This window comes from Ambystoma mexicanum, chromosome 4q, assembly GCF_040938575.1.
Source record: "Ambystoma mexicanum isolate Mex_15411 chromosome 4q, UKY_AmexF1_1, whole genome shotgun sequence".
Classification (NCBI taxonomy): Eukaryota; Metazoa; Chordata; class Amphibia; order Caudata; family Ambystomatidae; genus Ambystoma; species Ambystoma mexicanum.
The window spans coordinates 1186376780-1186389122 of NC_090928.1; the positions used below are offsets into that span (position 1 = coordinate 1186376780).

A 12343-nucleotide genomic window follows, 5' to 3' on the forward strand; every position below is an offset into this window, starting at 1 on the left:
AAGGGGGAATTCAGTAAACAACGAGGTCCCTAGGAATTGGCCATGTGATGAAACACAGTTGAGAAAGCCTCACTATTTGGAATTTCCCAGTATCCTAATGTATTATTTGTTTCCGGAAGGTGGGCCTTCCTCACTAAATAGAAGAAGAATTCTGGCTTTATTTAATGAGATCCGAATCTTAGTCTTGTCTTTTCAGGGGATATTAAATTGATTGATTATGTCCACCCAGAGAGATACGACTATGTTAGAATTGTCTTCTACTCGAGATCAATTTATGAAGCAGTATTGCGGGAGGCGGAAACATTTTATAGGTTTGGCTATGACCTATGCAATTATAGTAGAGGTCTGCAAAGTGACAATGAAGGCTCTGGTATGTTGTTTTCAAAGGCTAAGGTCATTGAACAGCCTTATAATCTAACCAGTAAGGCTCAGAAACAGAACAAGGATGACTTAAATTACTCTAGCCTGAGGTGGTTAGCAATGACCCTTCGAGACTCTGTTATGCAGCTGCGTGGTCTAAAACCTAATAGCTAACCCCACAGATAGTTTTACCCTAGTGTCTTGGAACACAAGGGGTCATTGGTTCCTAAAACATTCTCCAGAAATATGTCATCTGTTATCTAAATGCACCTTTTTTTGTTTACATCAGACCTGGTTCACAACCCTTTATGTCTTAGACAGCTTCATAGTACACTCAGAATTAGCAACACAAGGGAAATTCGGTAGGCCGTCTGGAGGTTTGATCACTGCCATACAAGTCGAACGGTGGCCTGTAATTATAAAACTATTCCGACTGCCAAAATGGTGCCTAGCAGTGCTAATAAAGTTAACAAATTGTGTTGGTCCCTGTCATTTCTTGCCTGTTAATATTTATTGGAATGTAAAAAACTACATGATGGCCTCATTGGAATTGCTTGGTGCAATTATAGAAGAAGCACATCAACTCCACTCTGATGTAATGATAGTGCTTGCTGGTGATTTTAATGTTGAAATTCCTTCTGATAATTGGGGGAAACGTACCCTTGACACAGAAAACCCCCTTATAAGGGGAGATCATATTAACAAAATGTCCCAGCGACAACTGTGGTGTAAATTCTTTGAAGAATGGGGATTAATAAATGTTGGAGCGTTACAGGATGATTCGCGGGATAAAGTCACATGGTTAAATGGCAAGTTCTCCTCTAAAATGGATTACATTTATCTCTCTATTCCCCTATATGGCCTTGCAAGTTCATTGTGTACGAGAAAAACTAATTGTAGCGATCATTAGATCCTGAAGGTACAATTTGAGGGGATGGAGAGTGCTGTTGAACCTGTGACATGTACAAACACATACTTGGTTAATACATCTGGTACACGCATCATCTGGCACAATGATAATGTGGTTAAAAAAAACGCTGTTTTTCAAACTGATTTCAATGGCACGAGCCTTGGGAAAAAAGTAACTCTGTATAGTGCTGATGCCTCTGATCACTATGTTAAAACAACTATTGAACAGACCGTCTCTGTATCGAGCATTAAACAAAGGAAGATAAAGCATTTACATAGCTATGATACAGTAGTTAAAACAATAAATAATCGAGCAAGGGAGTTGAGACATCTTCGCAAACAGCAACTTGCTCCTATTGTGAAAGACCCCCTGGGAAAAAAAAACAAGAATAAATGGAAGAACAAAATGAAAGCCTAGAAAGCAAAGATGTATCAGGCGGATGGAGAAGCTATGTTGGCAGCATTAAGGGATCCCTCTGCTAGATCTTTTTAGGACTTAATAAGTAATCGACATGTGCATCAGGCCCAAGTTCAAACTTGTGCAATATCTGAACAGCAGTGGAGGGGCCATTTTGGCACCGTCTATGCCCATTCTAAGACCGGGAACCCGTTGCCAAATTCAGTTATTCATCATGATGGGGATTTTCCATTTGAACAAAATGATATCAGATTGTTGACAGCTAAGGCATCATCGTCTAAGGCCAATGGACCAAATGGGTTAGCGAATATTATCTTTAAGGGCAATATGAATGTCTGGACAACAATTCTATTTATGGTGTTTACTGACATAGTGAAGTTGAGTGAAATCCCTAATTCATGGCGCATATCATACATAGTGCCAATTTACAAAAAAGGTGATAGATCATCCCCTGCGAATTATAGACCAATTGCACTCTTGGATGCAGATTCTAAGATTTTTTCAGGATTGGTACTGAAACACATCCAAAAATGGGCAGTGGCAAATAAAATCTTATCACGTTTACAATTTGGCTTACGCAAAAATGTTGGTACTGATGCACGGGGGGCTTCTAATGAAAATTCAGCAGTGGAAAGCATGGAAACAAGGAAGTCCGCCAGTATATGTAGCATCCATAGACTTGACTATGGCGTTTGTTATGGTGGACATGAGCATTCTTTGGGGGAAGTTATATCATCTGGGATTGCCATCCTCCCTACTTTCGATGTTGTATCATATGCAGTGCTCCAGATAAGATTTTGAGGTGGGGGTATTTTACTCCCTGTTTTTAAACGTTGAGATTAAATGTGATTTTAAGATTGTAAAAATGACTTTTCTCCTTTGCAAGAGAGTAAAATGTATGTTACATCCAGCCGTCGCAATCACAAACTGTATGGAAATCATTACCGTACGGCAGCTTTCTGAATTGTGACAGAATACACCTTTCATTATTTCTCTAAGGTCTGGCCATTTGATCTCTTCTGTATATATTTAAATGTTGAAATCACAAAAACCTAGGCAATTACATAGTAAAGCAAACATGAATTGTATTGTGTGTTTTGAGGTTTGATAGCAGAATTGCAATTTGATGTTTAATGAGTCCTCATTTTCTGGAGCTATTACTACCTAAAGGTATGCCACTGTTATGATACAACAGTGCAACGAGGTAATGACTCCATGCTAAATTCTACATCTAATGTAATGGTCAAATGGTTATTCATATAGCGCTTTTGCCCAGTGCTGTACATAGAACATATTTATCACAATTATCACCAAACCAAAGTCAGTACTCCTTTATCGACCTCAAAAGGATGAAAGGCTGAGTTGGACTTGCCGGGATTCGAGCCTGCAACCTACAGATCACGCACAGATTGCAGCAATGAATGCTCAACCGGCTGAGCTATCTTATTGGCTAACATCCTTCAGAGGTTGGTTAACTGAGTATCGACTGAGGTATAATAACCACAGTACTTAGATGTTTGACTACACATTTATGAAGCACTACATGAAGTTAAACACCTATCTGGATTATCACAGGGACAGGTTTTGCTGAGTTTCTATTTCAATTACAAATGTAACTTTCATTTGTTTGTTTTTGAACAGCGCTTGCACTTCCTGGAGAGTCAGGTTTTGGATGTTTTGATTGTCGTCTTGAAAATTTGAGGGGCTACAACACCTGTTATTGGTGTAATGACAATCACTCGCCCTTCAGCAAAGACTCTGCTGCCACTGACCAGGTATAGTAATGTACCCCATTGACTGCAAGGTTGAATGGATGTAATCTAAACTGTGCATAGTCATCATTTTACACACTTATAATTAGAGTGTAAATTAAATATCAGTGTAAACATGATCTGCCTTTGATTATGCACACAGCACCAGAATTCGGAAAAATACAATTGTGCAATACTAGTTTGCTTTGACTCGAAAAAAGCATAATTTGCTACAAAATATTAATTCTCAATTGCAACTTAGTTTTCAATCTTGTTAATTATACAATCCTAAAATTCTAGGAAATTATGCACAGTACTTCTAAAGCTGAATGGAAAGAAAGCATTCCATTTATCACAGTGTGCAGTATCTTTTTTTGAAAGGCTTCAGAGAAATACATTCTGTTTCAGAGGTGGCTTGAAATTACATCCATGTAGATAGAAACTAGGAGGCTTCTTTTGATTTTTATCAAGTAACCTGACCTTTGCACTGCCCTCTGCTCTAAACCTGTGTGTAAATGTACCCAGGAAAATAATAAAGCTGTCGTATTTGCAAGATTTTCATGCGTAAAAAGGCCTTGTACCTTAGCTGGAAGCCTGATCATATGCATGAAGGCACTAAGTTGCAGCTGCATCTAAGTAATTCGGGATCATTGTCGCAGGCAATTAATGTTACGAATGGACTGCGACAGGGTTGTGTCTTCGCACCGACAATACTTAACCTATATGTATCAGACGCAGGTGATGTGTTGGAGACAAATGCATTTGTTCCACCAACAGTTGAGGGAGTCAAGATACCTTGGACTGCCTACGCAGATGATTTCATGTTATTCGACAACACACCCCAAGGTTTGCAACGTTTACTAACAGCATTTAGCGATTATACAATTTCAAATGCCCTTATGATAAACGTTAAAAAAACGGTAATTCTACGCCTTCATTGCAGTGTAACCACGGGAAGCCCAGTGTGGTTTCTGAATCATGAAAAGCTGAGTATGAAACCTCATCTGCGGTATTTGGGCTATCCCATTTTTGGAAACAAAAAGAAAATGAATTATAGGCGCGAAATATGGGAAATTCTCATTTGATCCAACTATGCGATATTATAAATGTAAACTAATCCTTCAGTTCTGCTATGGTCTTGAACTCTTTCCGAGATGGGCCATAGAAGAATTAGATAGATATGAGGCAAGGATACTAAGATCTGTGTTTCGATGCTTACCAAAGTGTGTTCCACTGGAAGCGCTGCGCTATGAGGCGGGCCTGTGTGCCATTAAAAGCATGGCTATGTGGCGCAGAGTGTGCTTATTTAGAAAATTGATAACTAGTCCTAAATATACTATCTATGTGTCACGTCCACAAACATGCTCTCAGCAAGGCCCAAGCACTCACTCCAGATCACACTCACGGGCACACTCAAGTCAAAACCCTAGGTCTTTCGTTCCCCATGCCCCCCTTCCTCCAAATCAAGTGTACGTTCCCTCAGCTAAGGGAAGACTGCTGGGCCACTGGAGATGACGCCACGGGAGGAGCCACCGTTTGTACCAGAAGTAGCAACTCCTGTGGCTTATGCACAAGCAATGGAGAAACGGTACCTTGTCCAAGCAACGCCTAAAGCGAGCACCAGTTCCCATGGGCACTGCGTTATCCGCCGCCCAGGTACTAGCCACGCCTACATCAACTTCTACAACAGACGACTGCACGGTGACTGAAGCCGTCCATTGGGTCACGCCAGCAGTGGGCGCACGTGACATGTCACGTGGGCTGTAGGCTCACATGACTAGGGTTGTGGTATAAATCAGACGCAACCCAGACATACAGCGCTTCTCAGCTGTTTTCGTTACGCTGTTTGGCATTTGACTTTACTTTGGGATATCAACCTCTGGATTACGTTCAAAGGACTCCTTTTGTCTCATTCTCTTGTTCCACACTTAAGGATTGGATCATCTGATTTCTGACCCCGGACTGCTCACGGACTGATTATGGAATTCCCTTTGGTTTTGTTTGCTCAGCTGACCTGGACTTTGCTTCCACATTGCTTTTCTGTCATTCCTCAGTCACAGCATTTTGTTACCTAGTCACAGGTGCTTCCAGTGTGTGTTATACAGACATTCGCTCATTCCTCCCAGTGCTCTCTGCTGTTTAACCCACTGAGGGAACAGGTAGTGCCCCCATTCATGTACACCATCTCCTGGCTTCTGGTAGGTGACTTTCCTGTTTTATAGATAAGGAAACACTGCTGGTATTACTTCTTTACTTAACTTGCTCTTTCCCTTTCAGCAGCCAGCTGGACATCTTGTGTATCCTGCTCCTGTCACCTGTGTCCCTAATCCTCGAACAGTGAGTGTTTTCTGTCTCGCCGTTGGCTGCTTAGGGGCGGAAGTATTCTTGTTCCTCGCGACATTCAAGTCTTGACACTATGATATGTTGGGAAAAGGGATACGAACTGGAACATGTGTATCAGAATTCCTAAAGGAGTTAACAATGTAATCGATAGCATATTTAACTACTTTTGGAGCAACATGTGAGATGCTTATATTCAATCCAAATAAGGCAAAGAAATATTCAGAGCAATTGGATTGGAATATAACCTGTGCTAAGGGTGAGGGAACCAAACTATACAAACAGCTGGTATCTGGTTACAAAAGGGGAGGTAGTATAGTGCTTAATTTGTGCCAGTGTTTGTCGGTCCCCAACACCGGCACTGTTGTTTCGGCACCGGAACATCCAACAGAAGTGAGTCAACAAACAAAACTTTGTTGACTCATTTCTGTTGAATAATGTATGTTGTGCTCAGCGCGCTCGTCTGCTTGCTGGCGGCCCAGCCTCTGCCGTCTGCCTGTCTACAGGGCGCATGTGTGTGTCTGGCACACGGCCAGCAGAGGCAGGGCAGGCGATTGCATCAGCTTGCATCAGCCGCTGCCGGTCCTCCCCACTCCCTCCCTCCCTCGCAGCGCTCCTTCTCCCACTGCTGCCGCCTGGGAAGCCGGGGCCGCGGCGCGAGGCTCTTCACCCCAGCAGCAGCGCCAGCACAAGCCCCTCCGAGGAGACTGAGCGCCCCCTGACGTGGTTGCCACCATGCTGTGGAGAGCCAACCAGGCCCCGAGGAGGATGTTAAGTTCTCCACTGCCATGGTGTGTCGGGCCGCGGTGCAAGGCCTTTTCAGAACCCTGTGCCCCCTGACCTGCCACCATGCTGTGGAGACTGGAGAGCCAACCAGGCCCTGTGGAGGAAGTTCTCCACCGCCACGTTGAGTTGGGCCACAGCGCGAGGGTGGCCTCTTCAGGTTCCCCAGCAGCAGCGCCAGCGCGAGCCCCTCTGAGGAGACCGAGCGCCCCCTGACCTGGCTGCCACCATGCTGTGGAGAGCCAACCAGGCCCTGATGAGGAAGTTCTCCACCGCCCCGGTGAGTGCCGCGGCTGCCTGTGCGGCTGTGTACATGTGCATGCAACCTGACTGCAGTGTATGTATGGATATACACCTTGAACAGGGGTCAGGACATATCATATGATATGCATACTGTCTGCTGTCATTTTGCTGTGTATAGTCCAGATTAGTACACAGACCCAGCTCCTGTCAGTCCTGCTGCGGACAGGGCATGGCATGGCGCATACACCCTGGCTCGTGTGAAGAGAGGCCTGTTACTGTTGTCAGTCAGTAGCGCTGCTATATGGCTATGTATGTGCACTGGTGCTGTCGGCAGTGCTTAGCGTGTCCTATTCCAATGACTGAATTATGTTTGGATGTCTTAATAGTATGTCAGCCTTTTTATAATGTCAACCTCTGAAGCATGAAAGGTTGAGTTACCTTCAGAGGCAGGTATTCAAACCCGTGACACACACACACCACCTCTTGGTCCCCTCATACTCCTCAGCAGGTGCATTAGCTCACTGAGCTATCTCATCAGCTGAAGCTATAGCGATTATTACCAACCAGTTATTGTATTTCAAGCACAGATGAATGGCTTGGCCTGGAGCAGCATGGCAGGGTTAGTGTAATGCAAGCAGCGGTGCGCACGCACAGTGAAGAAGGAATTGCCGTGCTTGCAAAACACACATTCCCAGGGCTTGCTGCCTCCGCATTGGGGCGGGGGTGGGGCAGGTGGCTGGAGAATGGGGCCGAGGATAACCATCCATTCCAATGTATTATGGCCTCATTACGAGTTTCCCAATAATTAATTGGCAATCTCAAGGTGATAGAAGGCAAATGAATCCTGGGGGTGCAGAATAGAAAACGGGGGTGGTGTTCTGTGGGCCTTGTGGCAGTAATACCATAGTTGAAGTGGTGTGTTGGTGGTGCAGATGCTAAAGTTGCGGCTGCACAATTTTATGAGGTTGTGATGGTGGTGGCACTGGCACTACAGGTGTGGTGGAGGTGGTGGTACCAGCATTGCAGATGTGGGGTGAGGGAGGGGAGTTCAGATATGCTTAAAACTGCAGGTGCGTGGCTGGTTTCTATTACACAGGTGCCCAGCTGGATGGCGCTACAGAAGTTGGGATTGGGGGCTCTTCACATGTAGGTTGGATGTAGTGCTACTGCAGCGGGGTAGTAGTGCCTTGGAACATATTCGGGGGCATTGTTGCTATTTCATGTGTTGGTACTGACCATGTTGTGCCCAGGTTGCGGTGCATATGTTGTGGATTGGGCCAATCTAGGTCTAGTACTGAACTGGCCCGGGCCCAAGGCCGGCATTATGGGGCCAAGATTTTTTGGGTCTTGGCACTTTTCCATTTACAAATTAAGCAATTACCTGATCAAATTTCCAGATAAAAGATGGCGGAATGATTTTATGCGTTTCAAATGGGGAACGTAACACCATCACTGTGCCGGTTCTGTAACACTCTAGGGATGTCAGAGACTCTGCAGCACTTATTAATTTACTGTAACTCACTGAGCTGAGAAATTATCAAAAACATTACTTTCTGAAATTTGTTAATGGGGACATGTTAATCTCGAAAGGTTATGGCACGAAATGTTATATGGGAAAGATATTTCCCTGCAGTGTGCGGTGGTTAAATTTCTAAGAAATACTTGCCAATTAATATCGCCAATAGAAACTGAATAAAGAAATGTATTGTAGATTTCTTTACTTTGAATCATATAAATTGTTATTTATACTGGTTTTAGAAACATATGATGACCTTTTTTAGATTAAGATGTGTTTTTTTTGTATTCTGAATCTTTTGTAAAGGTTATGAATAACCCATACAAATAAACAAATTTTAAAAAAAAGGATAACACCATTGGTGTATTACATGTAAATGTGTCAACATTCTTATCTCTACACAAGCTGCAGAATTTATTCCAACGGCAGCAGTACAAAGATTTAGTTGCTGGCCTTCTGGCCAAAAGCAAAATCTCCATTCCCTGTATCTCAGCCTCTCAGAAAATATGTGTGAAAGCTGAGCGTCCTGATATCCGGATGGAGAACCGGACCCTCCTCTCACGAGAGAAGGTGCTCTCTTTGTGGAAGACATATTGGAGGGCAGATGGACATGTCCAAAAGGTCCAGGTGCCACGTCCTCCTGGCCCAATCTGGAGACACTGGGATCATGGATTTCCTGAGCTTTATCAACCTCCTGATTACATGAGGAATGATGAGGACTGGAGGAAAGCATACAGGAGTGGAAATTCCCAGTCCACCACAAACGCATCTCCTAGAGCTCCACTTGGGGGAAATTCTCTGGACCAGTACTGCTCGCACTTCCGGTTGGCACTGGTCACGCACAGATACACTTAAGGGATTCCCCAAAGGGTGAAGATCTCTTGAACGACTTCCTGAGCAAGTCCCTACTCGTGGGAGTCTGTGCACTGCCTACTCAGAGCGTCCACCTTCTTGTTCTTCTTCTCTCCAGCTAGGTGAACTGCCGACAGAGACATTTCTTCTTTTATTGCCTAGAACCAGAGCAGCATTTTCTCTATGCACAGTGGTAATGACTCAACACCTACACTCTTGTTGAGGTAGTACATGGCCACTGTGTTATCCATCATTATCAGGACATTCTTTCCCTGTACATATGGCTGATTGACTTCAGCTCTAAAAGGTTGATATGTAGTTTGGACTCCGATGGAGACCAATGACCGCTGATTGTCAGATTGTTGGTGTGGGCTCCCCACCCCATGAGTGGGGCACCCGTCACTACTGATATCTCCGGACATGGTTGCCAAAAAGGTTTTCCTTTCAAGACGTTCTCCCGACAGGCCCACCACCGAAGGTCCTGTAAGACTCTGTTTGGGATTTCTAAGAGGTCTGACATCTTTCCTGAGAATTGGGACCACTGAGTCCTTGGAGCCCACTGGAGAGATCTCATTCTCAGGTGAGCCTCTGGCACCAGACAAATGCAGGATGCCATACGTCCGAGCAACCTCAGAAAATCAAAGGGCGGTAAATGCTGGGCATTCTGGAATCTGGTCACCATCTGCAGAATGTCTTGAGCCCGCACCACTGGTGGCGAGGCTTTTCCCAGGGATGCATCCAGGACTGCTCCAATGAATTGGAGTCTGTGTGATGGGATCATGTGGGACCTCTTGACGTTGAGGGAGAAACCCAGTTTGTGAAGAGAGTGACAGATATAGCGGAGATATTCCAAGGCCAGTTCTGGGGAACTGGCCCTGAACAGCTAATTGTCTAGGTAGGGGTAAACGTGAATTCTCCCTCTCCTGAGACTTGCTGCCATAACCGCCATCAATGTGGTGAACACCCTGATAATGGGAACTACTGACGGCGAACGTCAGGTACTGTCTGTGCTTGTGATTGATCAGCACATAAAAGTAAGCATCCTGAAGGTCCAATAATACCATCCAATCCTGAAGCTGGAGGGCCTGAAGGATCTGAGAAAGGGTTAACGTCTTCAACTTGTCCTTCCTGAGGAACTTGTTCAAGTCTCTTACGTCCAAGATGGGTCTTAATCCTACGTCATTTTTGGGGATTAGAAAATACAGGGAGTACCAACCCTTGTTCCTCGCCGCTACAGCTACTGGTTCAATAGCACCTTTTTCTAATTGGTTTAGTATCTCCTGCATAAGGAACGGATCTGGAACTTTCAAAGAGCTGTTCCCCGGTGGATGACTCTGAGGTTTTTGCAGAAAAGTTAGGCAGTAACATTGGGCAATTGTTTCCAATGCCCATGCATCTGAAGTAATAGCCTGCCATTCTGTCAGATGCTGTGACAGTCTGCCTCCCACTGCAGTCTTGAGAATCAAGTCCTCAGAGTTTTTGGGGTGGCTGACGCAGTGGCTGAAGGTAAGGCAGCCGCTGGTGTTGCAGTCTTAGTACTTCTTCCCCGTCCACAGCAGGGGAATCTTCTTTGTCCTTTTTGAGCTGGCTGTCCTCTGCCCCTTCCAAATGTGGAGTAGTGACAAAAGCACCTACCCCTCCAGGGTGTAACCTTGGGGCATTAGGATTTGGCTGCAGCTTCGTAAAACTCTCATCAGCCTTGCTTCCGAATAAATGAGTGCCGACGAAGGGTATGTTGAGGAGTCTGAATTGTACATCTGGGGCAAATCCTGACTTTCTCAAACAGGCAAACCTACGCATCACTGTACTTGTCACCATAGCTCTGCTGATACTGTCAGCAGAGTCGAGACCAGTCTGGAGGGATTCGCACATCGCATCTTTCCCATCCTTGACAATCTTTAATAACCTGTCTTGCTCTTCCCCTTCGTGTATATGGTCAACCGCTATGGAAATGCACTCCCAAAGGGTGTGAGTAAACCTTGCTAATGTGCACGTAGCATTAATCAAGGCCATACTCCCAGCCGAAAAAAATCTTTTTTGCCCAGGGCGTTGTAACGCTTGTCATCCCTGTCTGGAGGGATTGTAGGATAGGCATTCTGCCTACTGATGGAGGTGGCAGCTTTAACCACCAGACTCTCTGGTATTGGATATTTGGACAAGTAAAATGGATCAGAGCTTGAAACGTTGTATTTTGTAGTCAACTTCTTATTGACAGCCGGAATAACCTCAGGTGCCTCCAAGTTGGTAGCCACACGCCTTTGTAAGGCTTGATGGAAAGGCACAATAGGGTCCTCTTGTGGTCCCCTACCCCAAATGTCAGTTAAATTGTTTTGCTCAAAGACTAGAGTTGGTCTCAACCAACCCATATACTCCATAACCCTTGACATCAATTACCTGTATGTCACTTCTGCATTATCACCGGTGTCTGCCCTGCCGAACTCTGGTGATTTAATGCTTACCTGGGACTCCCCGGGAGTGTAAAGCCTTCTTAGCTAGAGGATCTGTTATCTGGGCTCTTATTCTGTGAAAACATCAATAATAACAATAGAACTACTGTAATTTCTATAGGCGGAAAAGACTGTATTGCAGTGTGCCTTTGATAAATCCCTCCCTCCTCACCTGTGCTTATGTTTTGTGGAGCTCTCCATCCTGTATTCTACAGGGGCGCGTTGGTTTGAAACTTGTAACTTGAGAGGCTGCAGTGTTCAAAAGATTCTTGTCAGAATAATGCCCTTGCCTCTTTTTAGAGTTAACTTAGGTGGTTTCTTTGGTGAAAAAAATACATATATTTCTTCAGATTCTGAGCAGTCGCTACGTTGGAGAGATCTCTCTTTCAAAATGTTCCCCTTTTATTTTGCAGGTTCTTGGTTCTCAGAAAAGGTGCTGCTGCGGTATGGCTGCGACTGTACTCGGTACGAGGAAACGTTAAATAAACGTGAGTTTCTCTCAACTGAGTAATTGCAGCCTTCTGAGACAAGCGCCATAATAACTAAGTGAAGAATAACTTGCTGGTACTTCAGGTAAGCAACATATGTAAAACGTCTTCTTTCTTATTCACAAAGTTCATTCATTAACGAAAATACCTTTTGTGTTGCAGGTTTTTGGAAAACTGTAGATGAAGTACCTTCAGGCAGTGGTTGAAGTGAGCGGGAGCGGTCGGGAGCGGTGCTC

The 12343-nt window shown here is 44.6% G+C and overlaps 1 protein-coding gene across 1 annotated transcript in view; it reads right to left on the reverse strand.

The window, feature by feature from the left end:
- Positions 1–12343, reverse strand: part of DNAH8 (dynein axonemal heavy chain 8) — an 8835797-nt gene that overhangs the window by 4409803 nt on the left and 4413651 nt on the right. The window lies entirely within an intron of this gene.